Genomic DNA, 16,595 nt, shown 5'->3' on the forward strand with positions numbered 1-16,595 from the left:
CATTAACTAGCCTATCCAAACCAGCCACCCCTCTCCTGAAGCAGGACTTTCTTCTCCATTTTGCTTTCCAAATAAGGGGGCAAAGTTCTTTCAGTTTGAAGATAATGATAAGACATCCGGAATATTTTCACTAGCAAATCCCTTTCATATAGAGTTTGAAGTTTAAATGTGACTTTGAAGAAAACGTTTAAGATAAAAAATTATTCTTTAGAGCACAGCTATTTAAGCAGCAATCTGTTTAGGCACAATATAGTGAGGCTGTAGCCATAATGAAAATATTCAGCCATTTGAATATACTTATATTATAAAGGGAATTACTTGTAGCAAGCTGATTATAAAACTTAACAAGGAACTCCCAAAGAAACAAAATGTCTATTCAAGAATTGGTAAGCAAGGAGGTCAATGCTTTAAAAAACAATATCTAAGCTACTCACAATTAAGCTTAAAAGTATATCCTAAAACTAAAATGTATATATAAAAAGGCAAGCACATTTGGGCACAACAGAAACAGCCTTAATGCCTGCCAGTTTTGTTATACTTAAAGAAATCTCAGAACATGTTCATCACACAAGAAAGACTGAAATATCTGAATTTTAAAGATGTTCTAGGGCTTGCTTTCACATGAATAAAGATGGCTATCGCACACTGGCACCTGCATTAACGACTTTGTTAAGCTAATGAGACTACCAATACCATCCGCAAAGGAGTTATGCCAGTGAAAAGATGAAAGCAAGCAATACTTTTTTCTTCTCTTCAGACTCTAAAGGAAAGTTCCATTTCCAAACTTCATATTATTCTCACCATTTCTTAGTCTATTCATCCCCTCAGCTCTTTCAAGGAAGGAAGCAGTGGCCACGATATAAAGAATGAAAGATCCTCGAAGTGGCAGAAAAAAAAGAAACACCCGAAGAGCAGAGTGCCATTTTTTCAATTTTTTTTTTCATCACTAAAACGTCAGTATCAAAGACAAGACGGAAAAGGTATGAGGATTTTCCCCTTCAAAAAGCTTCCCAAATTAGTTCAATTTTGTTTGATTTTAATGGGAAAAGGCATTTCTAGACTGAAACAGGAAGAGCTTCCCTCATTAAATACCAAAATGGTTTTGAATATATATTCCCACAGTAAAAAAAATATATTAAACTTGGTTAAATGAGAAATGCTTACAATGTTACTATTCAGTGTATTATGTGTTTGCAGATAGTTGCTTCATGAAAAGGCCCTGCTTTACCAAATGTTCAAGGTAACATCCATGGTTTCTTTGATTTGACCTTTAAAGTGTGATTCTGTTCTTTAGTTCCATCATTTATTACATCAAGGCTGACTCAATCAATCAAGCCGTTGCAGAAGTGACCTTCCATCCACAGCTCAAAGTACACAACAATGCAAATTAACCACAAGAGTCCAAAAAACCTGTTATTTTCTTAAAACTACATTGAACTGCATACCAGAAGTAATGATCTTGCTTGGGATCTTGCCTGTAAAAAATGGTGTTATTGAAAACCTCTTGCTCCTGTTTTTGCAATCCCTCATGAGGAAATGGAATATGAAAAAAAAGAAAAAAAATCTGGAAATATTTGCTACTAATTATCTGAATAGTCTTGCCCTGTGTGTGTATTGTGCATAATAGACTTTATTGTAAGGATGAAGCTAGTTCCTCTGAAGGGGTCTAGCTGTTATCACATATTGGCCTTAGCAATTACTACTGGAAATTTTCTTCTAAACTCAGTGCTTTGTCAAAACAAAGGAGCTCACACAGGACATCATTATACTGTGTTGCTGTCAAGTTCAGAGATGCTGAAAAGATTGCAGGAAGCAAGGCTTTGCCGGAAAGCAAAGGGGGCTTGGGTGGAGGTTAGGACAGCCAATGAGGCTGTCAGAGAAAAGCTTAGCTTGAGTGCTGCCCTTGAATCAGGGGGCAAAGTCTCTGACACTTTACACTGACATGAGCCTTCAAAACTAAAGAACTTAGTCAAAGTGGAACAGCAAAGAAGTACTAATAATATATACTCCCTGGAGAGTCTTTGATTGAACCTGCTCTCTTTTTGATGGAGTTTTGTCCAAGTCACCCAGTTGCATTACTACACTAATATCAAGCCAGACAGTATTTCTTCAATATCTTTGATTGTTTAGGATCCTGACTGATGAAGCTTTTCTTAGAAAGTTCATATAGAAACGACACCAATCTCCTTTGACATGCAAAAAGCTGTTTGAAATGTGTTTCTGAAAACAACAAGCAAAACCTTTAATCTACCTTAAAAAAAATAATCCTATCCAAGATTATCCTCTCCTATATATTCTTCCTTTTGGTATCTAATGATAATTCTTAATCCATAAAATAATTTCCGATTCATACACTTGCATTTAACTGAAGACTGTTTATGTGGAACAAAATGTCTGGCAGCTATTGTACCATCAAAATGAAAATATAGAGGAGGAGGAGACTTCACAGTCCACGACTAAGTGTAATATCTCATGTGCTTTTAAATGACTGAGAGACAACTTTTCATGTGGTAATAGCGACCGCAGTGGAAAGAGTTCTTTAGCAGTTCAATCTGTTCTCTCCAAAAAGATTAGCTGTTGCATCTTTCAGAATGAGACAGGTTTTTTTCCTTGAAATACAAAGATAGCAATTATTTCTGTAAAGCCTGTATTTTATGCACACACAATTTTTCAGTTGCTTGAGATGGACTGTCAGATGTAAAAAAGTATGCAAATGGAAAGGATCATAAAATTATTCTAGTCTTTCTAAGAACAAAACTCTTTATTTCTGTTGCTAAGCAAATCAAAGAGCAAAGTAGCTTCTTCAGAAGAAATAAGAACATACCATTTTACTGTTCATAGTCATACTCGTACATTAATTGTTTATTAAAAAAAAAAAAAGTAGTGTTCTTTTCCAAGATTGACCCATTGTTAAAACGGTGCATTTTGTAAGCAGAAAAAAGCTTGGTATAATTCCTACATGTAAACTTCTCTTTCAACTGTGAAAAAACGGAAAGTTGTTATTGAAAAATACATTTCTGATATCTCAAATTACAGAAATATAAAAATAGTTGCAGTGAGTTTTCACTTTTTCACACTTAAGGTGGAAATAATCAATTTCCTGCTTCATTATTTTTAAGACAACAGTGAACTCACACAAGGAAATTTTGAAAAACAGGGAAAAAAAAACAACTGCTGACAATGTATCAACACTCATAGCTAATAAAAATTAAAAGCTTGTAGCTAATTAAAAAAAAACCTTTAAGACATAGTTCTGGCTAAAAAATTTTTTAAAAAGTGGAATAAAAGCAACGATACAACAGCAACATAAATAATTATCATTCTATGTTGAAGGTAACATAAAGAATTTTTTCATTCTTTGTATTTGCTAAAATAGTAACAGAATTCATAAAGCTTAAATAACGCAAACATTGAGGTGTGCCATTATAAACTATTTATTTTGACAGCTTAAGCTCTAAGGAATATAATTGTTCAGGTGTTGAATATTATTTTGTACTTCAAGTAGGATTCTCTTGTTATTTAAAGCTGACAAAATTGACAGGCTGAGATTTGTATCATGTTTCTTTCACAGTATATTGAAACTTAGTAATACAATCTTAATATTAGAACAATTTCACTTACATTGAGTGAATTCAATGTACCTTCATTTAAGTTCATGAATGGCCAAAGATGTGACTCTTATCTAAAAAGAGATCATCTCACAGGAGAAAAATGTAAGGGACTGGGAAGAGACTTAACTCTCAAGTAGGAGACTTTACAAATTTTGTGAAGTACGTGACTGTTTACAAATTATATTACACTAAACTGAGTCATTACTTTCAATAAAAGTATATACTGCCTTTACAGGACATGATTAATTTATTGAGCAGTTTGAGCTGAACAAAAGCTTGAATATATTCTGGTAGTGTGAGAGATTGAGATTTAATACTTGTAGAATTTACTGTACCGTAGCAATTTCAAATGCAACAGCAGAAAAAATATGCTTATGGTATAAAAATACCCAACCAGATTGTAGAATGATGCTACATACTGATAGTCCTTAGGCTGAAATGCAAAATTAAATTAACTCTTACTGTGTCTTAGAAAAGTTTTATGAAATTGCTAAGAAATGTATAACAAAACCTATCACAGTAGATAACCATTACTATTTAAACAATGTGTTAAAGGTTGTAACAGTGCTCATTTAGTAAGAAAAAGATATAGGTCTTTAGAATGACTTTCGAAATAAGATTATATGCTTTTTTATTCCAGATTGTTGCCTTCTTATCCACCCAAAAGATACAGAGAACTGACAGTGATCTCAGATACCAACATGTTCCTCCTTACAAGGCTTAACATATTCTAAAGAACACTCTTTGCCTTCACCTCAGACATATCAGTGGTCATGCAATATGGAAAAAATAGTAAGACCTTTAAGAAAGCCTAAAATAGAGAAAATTATGTCCCTGAAAGGACATTATGTTAAACAAAACCAATTATTTTCTGTACATCTAAATGAATTTTACTTTTATATATATATGCACACATATATATACATACATATATATATGTAAGTATTTTTATATATATATGTGTGTGTATATATATATACACACATGGTTTTTCTTTACTTTTGTATAAGGCTACCTGAATTCAATACGTAACAGCTCTTATGAAGTAATATTTCTATATTTATAAACAAGAAAATTGTTAGGATGGCCTTCAGTCACTAAGGCCATATGAGAAGGAGCAATATGCACCATATTAATACAAATTTAAGTGCTGCATCCAAACCGTCTCCTAAAAACAGGCATCATTACATGCTGAAGAATGAGATCACCGTAAGCGGTGATTTCTATGGACTTCTCCATTCTGCCTTAAAAGTCCCTTAAACTTTGGTCTAGCCTTGCTCCCTTTTAAACACGCCGTGTATCTTAAAAAAATGATGTTTTTCCTCTGAAACAAATCATATTGAAACATTCTAGAGAACTACAACACGTTTTTGCATGGCAGTGACAACTCCCTCTTACATCTCTGGCTTAGTTTTTTCGATAGAAAATAGGTTTGCAAAAATCACTGTCTTCATGTGAAATCTGTAATTCCAGCCTTGCATTGCTTACCTACAGTGGGTGGTGTTTAACGGTTAGAAAACATTAGGATAGAAACCGCACGCCTGCAGTTTTGAACAAAATAGGTGGTTATCTCTTAGATTTGGTGCTTACACAGGTTTTTTACAGAATTTATACGCGCACAGACGTGTAAAGGATGTGGCATCCTCCTGCACACAGGCAGATGCTTTGATTTATCAGGCTTCAGTCTTTGATTAAAAGCTTCGGGAATTTGCAGGTGTTCAATTAGTCACCAGAGGGAGCCCATATTATTTCATAAATACAATGACAACACACTAAAAAGTGAGGGGAGATAACTGCTAGGGTGACAAAGTGAGAGAATCATTGTGTTTCACACAAACGCCCACGTTATCCCCCACTCCTTGACAATCAGACACCAACAGTTTGCAGGGTGCATTTTTCAGCAACAAAAATACAAAGTAAATTTTGAGGCAGATGAACATGAACCCTCTCTTCTTCTCAGGCTATAAATGATCTGTTTATTTGCTGATGTATTAATGTAAGCTGGCAAGGGATACAATTTCTAATATACAATAATAAAGTTTGAGTGCTGGTACAGCAAAATTACAGTTATCACAGAGTCACTTGGGCGACACCAAATATGTCTGGATAATCAAACGCAATAGAAAGGAACATGAGATTATACAGCTTGTTTATTAATCTGTTATAGGAGGATGTTGAGATAATGCTCTATTTTATAAAAGAGGTTTTCAATGTGATTTTTCTTACGACAATACCTGCTGCCACCTGGGAAACTTAGCCTTCTGCAAGTTGCAAGCAACCCTCAGCTTCTGATTTCCTTATTCACTTCATCATCAACAACAAAATATTTTACTAAAACTGGTATTTTTTTTGTGAGAGTACTATGTCTCTAACAACTCACTGATTCTATTTGGATATCTTCCTTAGTTATTTACCAGGGAAATGGCCTCAAATGTATCACGTTTCACTCAGCAGTATTTGCTGCTAGTATTCTCTGTGCAGAATTCTCTGTTTTGCCAATAAAGTGAAGGGGGAAAAAAAAAGAAAGCTAATTTAGATTTCTAAGTCTCATTTATAGAATTGCGACGGTAAAATAACTATGCTTTGGAGTTCACTGGAAGTTTTTATCCTAAGACCTTACCTGCTTTGTATGGTGTGGCACTCAAATCAGCCTTTGAGGGAACCCTGTCGTTCTTACAGCCTATAAGAACTTTCCTGTTTTCACACATTAATTTTCCTGCAGATATCTACTAATGACCACAGTAATTCAGAAGTCTTTGTTTTTTAGGAATGAATCATTGATATTGGAGCTATCTTCCTGCTTAATACAAGCTATCACCCTCTCTGTGCCTTCACTCTTTAATTGTAAGGCAATTAAGTTCCCCACTGTTTGCAATATCTGTGTCCAGAATGAATCATCTCATCACATCACCTTTTTTTTTTTTTCCTTTCTTTCATTATGTGCTTAGCAAGATTTAGCTTAATATTTATCTGTCCCCATGGAGCTGGAGCTTTCTTCCTTAATTATTATTTTTCTAAGCTTTACACCTTAGTTGGTCAGAGCTTTCTTGCATCATTGCATGAAAAAAAAAAAAAAAAAACAATTCTGTTTCTCACCACAATGCTATAATTTTGGGATGTATCCAATGACACCACATGTAAAGGATAAAGTATGTCTGTGGCTGATAAGCACAGATTTTAAGAAAAAATATTGCATATTACACAAGGCTGGTACAGAATATCCAGCATTTAATTTTAGATAAGATCTCAAGCATTTAAAGTAACGTTATTGCATGCTAAGAAGGAAATGATCTGAAATGGATTGGGTGTGATATGTAACCCCAGCTACAGATGTCATCACAATGACTATAAACTGGTGTTATCGAAGTGGGCTTTATAGCACAGCTGCAGTGGAGTTCCATGCTTTATTTGCCAGCATGAATGGGCAGAGACTTTATTTATGGTTCTGATAATGTCTTTGCAACTTGATCAGTTGCTGCTGTGCTTTGACACCAGTTTTGACTGGCAGACCAGATGCCAGAGGTATCAGCAGGATGATCAAGTGAAGAACAATCAGGTTTCTTCCTGGGCTCTGCACTCTGTGTCCTTGTTTTAGAGATGGGACACAAGTATGTAGTAAAAGATAATTGCATCACCCTTATCGAAGCCAGGGTCTTTCCTCAGTGTTCGGTGAAAAGCAAATCCCCTTTTCTCAAACTGAAGTGGCTGGATTCATATATAAAAGTACCAAAGAAGGGAAGTGGGAGGAGAAAAGGAGCTTCTCTTGTTCAGACCAGCCATTCGCTAGCGGCAAGCTTACCAGGTTAGACCAATGTAAAAAAAAAGGCAGATTGAAGGTCAGTTCTGGATTCCTCCTCTTTCACACTTTGGGAAGGTTTGATATGAACTATATCAAGCATAATATTTACAGCTTCAGTAACTTGCATGTAGTTTCTCTGGCTTTCGGATGAGCCACCAAGTTTCCTTTGCTTTGAAGTTCTGTTGCCCAACCCCACATTGTACAGTCTATCATGTTAGGAGGAAGAGTTTTCCTGGACATGGTGAGCTTCCTGCCCAATTTCCTCTGCAATGAGATGCTCAGTGCAGAATTACATGTACTTTCTTCAAATCTTTTTGGCTTACTAGAGTTTCTGACCTACCTGATTTTTTCTTCCATTTCTCTGCAACTATACTGCACAGGCTACTACTGTTAAAAGAGTAAGTCCTGTACAGGGGCCTTAATTTTTGCCTCAGGTTTATATAATCTTTGTGTTAAAGTATTTGTTTGAAAGCTAAATATTCTTGGGCACCAGGTCAGGGGGACTACTCACAATGTACGGTATTAATCAAAATAAGTTATCAGCATCATGTATCACGCAGTGTATTCTAGTACGACTGGTATTATTATGAGTAATAACATATCAATAACTACAACAATAATTACAATGATTTTATAATGAATGGTTGGCCTCATACAGTTTGCAAATGTTTCAGAAGATGTAAAATCACAGGGAATACCCAGAACTGCCAATGTACAACACGAATATATAATAAAAACCAGCCCATCTCTGAACTACTTGCAGGCCATTTTGAGAAGAGCTGTTTGGGAGAGCAGTCAGTCAAAGTGACATACCAATAGTGACATGGAATTTTAGTGGCAAAGGCAAAAATAAAATCTAGATTTCCTTTTCTTGATTGTTTCTTCATTGGGCCATATCACCTTTTCTGAGACATCTCTGACCCCTGAAATGTTTGCTTTTCCTAAGCTTTTCTTATATTACTCTCCCTAGGGTTTGCAAAAATAGAGACATTGATTTCTCTGAAAACTGTTCTAAACAATTTTTCAGCCTCTTTTTTTATTTCTATCCTGGTGTACCACCAGATTCTAAGCTGTACCCTCCTCCCACTAAAACTAAGTAAAGGTGGGGAGAGAAAGTATGAGAGAAAGGAAATTAATGAATATATTATTTTTTTTCTTAAATCTTGTAATTAATAGAGTTTGCATATTAAAAACTCAGCCAGGCTTACACTCCACAATCCCATCAGTTAATGTAGTTTATGCATCTCCATTAGCATGCCTGCTCACTCAGCAACCTTCTACCGCATTTCCCTTGGTATCAAGTATATTGCTAACCTTTGCCAGGATACTACTGAATTAAGGTTATTAACTACCTTTGCTGGGTTTTTTTTCTAAAGTTCTTTGGCTTTAGAGTCTCCTAATCAAATGCTTAAAAGTTATTTCATCACAGTTTTCAGTGAATAGTCAGCACATCTCCATCTCATGGCAATATATACTCCAAAGAGTGCTAGTGGCCAAACTTTCCAACACCGTTGAGGGCTCCAGAAGACGATAAATTGCATATAGCAGAGTATCTGAACTCCTGCAACTCCTGGCTATATATATTATAATGAAGTGGGAGATGTGCTGATTATCGCATAATACAGATGCATTCTGTACAAAATAGGCACCGAGAGGAAATAACATGCTTTGGTTTTATCACTTACTATTATAAAAATGAAAGGACCCAAGTATGCATAATTATAAACTCCAAATGTCAAGCCTTCTACTCCTCCTTCCATCATCCAAAAAAAAAAAATCAGCACATTAAGAAAAGAAGCAATGCCCCGGGTCTTGTTTATTAGCTACACAAAATCAGAGATCAAAAAGCTTACAACTACTGTCTGCAGTAAAAAAGCTTTTTTACCTCAGGACAGAAGACACATAATTAATCAAGTAAAGGATGAATATCCACTAGTGGTCAACAGCAGCTGTTTTAAACAGAAATGCAAGACATACAAAACAAAGTTTAAGGTACTTTATCGAGCAAAGCGTCTTTCTTGATATTGATAAGAAATCCTCAAATTTCAATTAAACCACCTCTAACTAGCCCCAAAAGCTGTAAACCACCTCATGGGCTTTCCATCCTATTTCCATTTACTCCCTCTAGCATCTCTTTCTACATCTGTAAAATCAAGAAGTGGTGATTTACAGACATGATGACCATTTACAGCTCTCAGTGACTTAATCTGAGAAAAACCTCTGAACAGTGTAATCTGAGCTCACTCTCCACCCTTGAATGCAATCTTTTACAAACAGGATCCTTATGAGGTGTGGCCTTTTCTTATCTACTGCTCTAGTTATTTCAGTTATTATCTGCTCTAATTATTTCAGTTTGTTTCCAAAAGCAGGTGGAAATTCAATGTCTGCACAGCTGTGTTGATGATAATCTCCTAGTAAAGATGTGGTTCACCTTCCTACTCATTTTCAGCTATGCACACTGCCATGCTTTGTTTTCTCCTTCAATTTCTTAATATTTTCTTTCTTATTTTTGTCTTCTAACATATTTAAAGAACCTCATATGTTTATCTTAATATTCTTCAGCAGTACTGCTTCATTATTCCCATTTGTACTTTCAATGCCCTCTTTATAGTCCCTTTGTTTCTTCACATAAAATTCTAACAATACTGCAGATCTTTTCTTTCCTATAATTTTTAAAGCTCTGTTTTGCTTTCGTTTAGCTTAAAAACCTATCAGTCATCCACACTGAAGTTTAATGCTTTGTTTTACATAATGGCATATTCTTCCTCTAATCTTGCTCTACCACCTCCTAAACCTTTAGTTAATTTTGTCAAAATTATCTCTTGCTAATAAGAACTTATTACATGGTTAATGATATTAAACGTGACTGTTTAGAAGTGTAATTAACATGACTTTCTATTCAAAATGCTGTCCAACAAGCGAAATTTGAAAATGTATTCAATAATAGTAATAATAATTTCTTATATAGTCTTTAAGACTTTAAGAGTCACTTCCTTTATCACAGCCTGTTCATTTGATATTACAGATGTTATCCCCTTTTAGGTGTCTCTTGAACATGGTGGTTTTCCCCCTTTTATGTCTTGATCCTTAGTTGTAACTACTCATTGGCAGTAAATTTAAGTCCTCACTTGTTACTGTGATTTTGGATCTTCGAGAACACCTTGCCACCTTGGATTTAAGAATCATGAATATTTGCTGTAATGTTACTCAATATCCAATAAATCAGACCAAATTCTTTATCAAAATCCTCTAACAGAGCTGCAGAAACTATTCTTCATTTACCTTTCTCTTTTCCTTCTCCTTATTGCACTAGAGAATGTAAGGAATATTGAATGTTGATTAAGGTACAACAAATCTGATAGAATAGGTGTTTCCAACAGGAATTATCAAAGATCTCAGATCTCAACAGGCAAAAATCAGCATAATTTCACAGAAGCAGTATTGATAAATACAATAGCTGAGGATGCAGTTCCAAGTTTGTACTGTGGTTTGTAAGCAATGAAACACATCGTGTTGCAGACATGCATTTCTGAGTGTCTGGCTTATTTCTTTCAGTAACTTTTGAACCTTTTGACCAATTCCATCCAAATTTCATAGACAGAGTAGAGTTTGTAAATAAAATTACATACTATAAATTATTTTTTTTCTTTTCTTTTTTTTTTTTTTTTTTGAGTAGAACTACCCTGTTGAATCCTCCAGTAAGGATGAAGCTGAGCTCAATCCTTATTAGACAACAGAGAATGTACTTTCACGCGTGACATTACACCCAGCAAAAGGAAGCTGTAGCTGGAATTTGAAGCTTACAGGGCAGCAATGAATCTCTGAGTGCTCAATTTCCTGAAATTCCAAAGATCCTGAATTGGGTGTTCACAAAATGAATATAAATAATTACAAGGTGCATTTTTGTTCTATTTTGGCTGGAAAATTATTTGCATATTTCATAATACATTTTCAACCAAGCTCTTCTGTATCAATGTACAAAACTATTTTTCCACACTTAGAGCATTTACAGTACTAATAAAGAATAAAGTATAACTGATGAGAGAGATTTGCAAAGAGTCATTGAGAACTCATCTCCAATTTGTGTTTTTGATGCTTTCCTACGGTGTTAGCAGAGGCCCTCCACCAAACTCACAGAAGAAACAAATTATTACAGCTTCATTCAACTGAAACTATTACAATTCACAAAAGCTCCCTTCTGTGCAGTATACAGGCCAGTGAGAGAAGAACAGGAACAGAACTGGAGCTCCAAGAACACCAACAGAGGGGAAGTGATACATACATTGCATATGTCCTGGGTTTTTTTTCAAGAGACATTAATTAAAACCTGTAAAACTTAGACTTTCATGTCATAGAAAAAGTTGCTGTGTGAAAAATCTGTTCTAAATTAGGATTTTTTTTTTTGTAGGACCTCTTCTTATTTTATACTGTTTCTAGGGATATACTTCTAGTCATAGATCCTTTGCTATGATGTATCATGTCAAAGTATTTCGCAGCAGTACGACATCACACTAGGGTATGTTAATCTTGTACCATTGGCTCCAAGCTCGAATGATGATAGTTTTCCCCTTAGTAGTACACTGTTAATTAGAACACTTAAGGGAGGAGGGGTTGTTGTTCATAAAGCTTTGGCAGAGAGAGGAGGACAAGGAAAATGAGTATTTGTCCTGACTACAGGGTGCCAAATGTCTTGTGTGAGTAACTAATCTGGAATAATAAACACAACAGCAATTGCAAGAGGGAGCAGGAGGATGCAGATGGCACGATTTCACAATGCCTTGAGTCCGGAGTCTTTACAATACTATGTGGTAGTTCCCCCAATCACTTTAAAGGTTGTGTGAAACCACAGGAAGTAAACAAAAAAAAATAATAAACAGACTTTTTCAATAATTACATCAAGACTAGCAACTACATTAAGACTAACAGATGAGGATAGGTATATAAATATCCTCACAGAAGTATTTAGTTCAGCTTAGCACATATGTTGGTTGTCCTGTCAATACTTCCCGTTTCGGTGATAAATTACTCTTTTCAGCAGTAAAATACTTCCCTAGCACAAGAGGAGATGTTCTCCATCTTTTCCAGACATCCAACAGCTTGTGGTGTCGGATTTTTAGGAAAATGCTTCTTGCAAGTGTTCAGATTTAGCACCTGAGGAATCTGATACCAGACCTGCTAGTGTTGGATGAACCCTGTGTAATTGCAGGATTCTAGGCTCAGCAGTACAGACAATAGGAGATAATGCAGTCATGCCGATGAGGGACCAGACTGTCTTACTGGAATCAGCTCTTTTGTATTAGCATAGGTGAGAGAAAGAGGTCCCAGACATAGTACAGAGTGCACCTAGAGATTGTCTTGGTTACATGTCATCAAGCGTTCAGTGCAACAGCTCGCACCAGTACTGAGTAGCAAACTTACCGTAGCTCTCTACTTAAGGGGGTCTGGGGATGGAGAAAAGCAAAACAAAGCATTACAGCTCACTGTATTTTCAGGTGTAATGGTGCTTGAAAAAATATCTTGACTTCTTTTTTTTTTTTTTTCTTATTACATTCCAGGTGTTTCATTTGTATCTTGCCTAGTAAATAGAATTATTATTATATAAGTGCAAGGTATTATTACTACTCATGCAGCAGCCCGTACACAGTGTGTTGGTTTAATTTAAATTCAGGCCTAGATGGCTGCTGAGTGTTGGAAAGTACATTACCAATATAACTGAATTGATTTTGTTGAACCCATTGAAGGTGAAAGCATTGGGCATAATTTGTCTAGATTTGAGAAAAAACACATTTGATACTTTACTGCACAACAGATCCATTTATAAAGCCAGACAGCATAATACAGACAGAGTAAACAATGTCTTGAAAAACAGACACAAAGGTCAGTTAAAGAAAAACATGCAGAACAAAATCTGATTACACGCAGGTTGCTACAAAATACAGTATTAAAATCATTCCTAGTTCTGTCTTTTTAAGGACTGTTCCAAAGCTTATTAATGTTAGTATGTCACACTTAGTTCTCCCCACTTTATCAAAGATCGGATGCTGGATATATGCACTAAAATGTCAAGGTTGGTTCTGGAAGTATACTTCCTAGAAAATATGAAAGATACATTATGTTGACCCACTACATACCTCCATCAGGACTACCAGAATCCATCTTGTCATTACTTGGCACAGAAAAAAAAAAGGATGAAATAAAATCTTTCCCAAAAATTTTTCAGAATCACATAGTAAACCAGTATCTCTTGGCGATGTGCAAACCTAATGGATCAACTGTCCAATAGGTATCCACAAAACACGTCTCTGCACATTTTTGGATCAGCTGCAAGCAGAACTGCTGAAGGTACAATTGACTGGTAGGAATATTTCCTGCCTAGTTTCATGACTATCTAAAGTAATTCATGAACACACTAATGGTATCTTATTAAGAAATATTGTTCAAGACAAAACATTAACTATTTTTTAAAAATAGTGTTTAAAAAGTGTTATTTCATATATTTCCATTGTGAACTGTGAATAAAGATCAGCCAACCTTGACCTACATGGCTGATTGAAAACTAAGTGGGAGGATGAATTCTGATAGAGAGATAAGATGCTGAGAAAAGAAAGGAGTAGATTGAATAATGTGTCTGGGATTGTAACTAATTCAGAAATAAGTCATGGACTGAAGTGTAACCAAGGACTAGAATATCAATAGTTTGAGCAGAACAATGGGAGTCTGGAGTGAAAACAACATGACAGAGTCAGTAATAGAAGGAAATGCAAATGAGCTCTGAAGCAGGATAAATGGATGGATAAGAGGTAATTTCAGGGGTATTACAGATCTGTGGAAATATAATAAAGAGAATTGCAGCATTAACACCAGGAAAATGCAACGGTTTTGGCCAACATGTTGGTGTGACCAGAAGTTAATTTTAAGTCAGATTTTTGTCCACCCATATAGGTTCATATGGACACCTTGGGTGCCTTATGACAAGGGATTATATTCATTATTTGTTTCATCTCTATATTTCATCTATGTTTGAACTCTTTATGACTTGCTTATTTTCCAGTTTTTTTAATGCTGTACTGTTGTGGCACATCCTAAGGAGATTTTTGGTCCTGTTGTTCGATTAGAACAATTTGAACTTGAGGTGATGCAGCAGAAAGTTCCGGAGGTGTGATCTAGAATTCTTCATCATGGTGTGGGGGTTAGGACCATACTTATATGAGCATACCTTTAGTCAGGCCAGCTAATTTTTTCCAACGTGTTTTAAAAAACTTCTAAATCAGCTACGATGACACCATAAAGCACATCAGTGGGTATATAATTGTGTCAGATGATGCTGTGACACACCCTGATGATATCAGGTCGGAAGTCTATGTTTCAGCTGCCTGTACCTCCATTAAAAACCCAGAATATTATGTGTTCTCATTCTGTCAAAACAGTTCCCTGGCAAATGCTGGAAACTGAGGCACAAAAGGGATAAGTAATTTCTTCTGTGTTATTCAGGCACTCTGTATTAGGAGCTGGATTCAGAATGCATGGCCCTTGGATCTCAGACAAGTGTGGAATACTTGCAGGGAAGAAGTGCCATGAAATCTTTTCTATGTCCTGCCATTAACATTAACAATTTCATTATGCAGAAAGACTCAATGAACTTTGTTATAAAATGTGTAATTTAACTTTAGAAATGAAATAAAGTTCAGAATAAAGTCATGAATGGCATAAGTAAGTTTTTTGTCTACTTGGGATTTTCTGTTCTCACCAAATCTTGGCTACCTTCTGATTCCCTAAAACCGAACAGGTTGGAGGTCTTCAAGAAGAAATACCAAGCTCCTGTACTTTCAAATTTACATATGCTTCAAATAGAAAATCACATTATTTTGCAAAAAGTAAAGCCACTAGGATAACATCTTAAGTCTTTCCCCTTGAGTGCCAGCACTGTCTTCTCCTATAATTTTGTAATATTTATTAAGAGCTTTCTAAGTTCAATCCAAATTATAAATAGTATGACCATATCACATATGTGCTTATCACACATATCTCCATACCTCAACAAAGCATCTCCCATTAGTCACAGGACATGGGTAGAAAATTAGATATACTTTCACTTTTGGAATTATTTAAAAGCACATTAAGCTTAAGAGTGGAGAAAAATGGTGTGGTTCATGAAGTGGTTCAGAGCATCATCATTTTTATTCATCAAGATCCACAGCAATTTGTAGTTTTCCTTAAAAAAAAAACAAAACTCCAGGTTCAGACTGGGATACTCAGGAGCAAGGGAGACTGGAAATATCCCACATGTTGTAATGCTTTGATCATGTCACACTAGGAAAAGATGGAGGAAATAAAAGATCTCTCTTCTCCTAGGAGAGGTAGCAGACTAGATGTGCTATGAAATGTAATTAATGAAATGGAACCAGACAGGATGGACAAAGGGGAGTCTTAGGTTGCAGGAATACAAGCAAAGCAGAATGAGCCGTCAGAACTTCGAGCATGACTGCACTATCCCTTACCCCTCCAGGTTTTTGCTACTCCGCCTGATGTTTCACCCTTCACAGAAAAGCTGTTTTAACAAGATATGCACATTGTCATCTCTTTCAGTGAAGACTGATGACTTAGTTTAAATGGTCTGTAAAGGCGGGTTCAAGCTAAACTGCCTGACTTGGGGCTGAATCACAGATGCAGTCATTCTGTCATCTCTGCTGGGAGGCAGCAGTTCCTAGCAGAGGAGAGGAGCAGAGAGCCAGGGAAGCCAGTCTTTAGCGGCTCCGAGCAATTCTCTCAGAGCTTCCCTGACCATACCCCTACCCAATCAGGGAACACAACTAGAATAAGCATCAAAGACAAAACACAGAGGAAAACAATAACAGTTTGATGTTTGTTCTCATTCTATAGACTATTGACATCCCATAGATCTAGCACATCAGATCTGGAGTGGATTTGTGTTTGTAAACCTGTTAATCAAATTAATAATAATTTAAAATATATATATAGCCTTCTGAAATTTTTCTCTTAACATGGGATAGATTTTTGAGCCCTGAAGTAGCAAGTACACACCCCTTATACAAAGGGGCAAGAAGCTTCACATAGTTGATTTACACAGAAGATTTACATTGTTGTAAAGCTATCTTCCACAGACTCCATTGTCAATATTGGCTACCAAATAATATTGTCTTTCTCAGAACTTCCTGGAAATTCAT

The sequence above is a fragment of the Chlamydotis macqueenii genome, chromosome 4 (genome assembly GCF_036417535.1).
Source record: "Chlamydotis macqueenii isolate bChlMac1 chromosome 4, bChlMac1.mat, whole genome shotgun sequence".
Lineage (NCBI taxonomy): Eukaryota > Metazoa > Chordata > Aves > Otidiformes > Otididae > Chlamydotis > Chlamydotis macqueenii.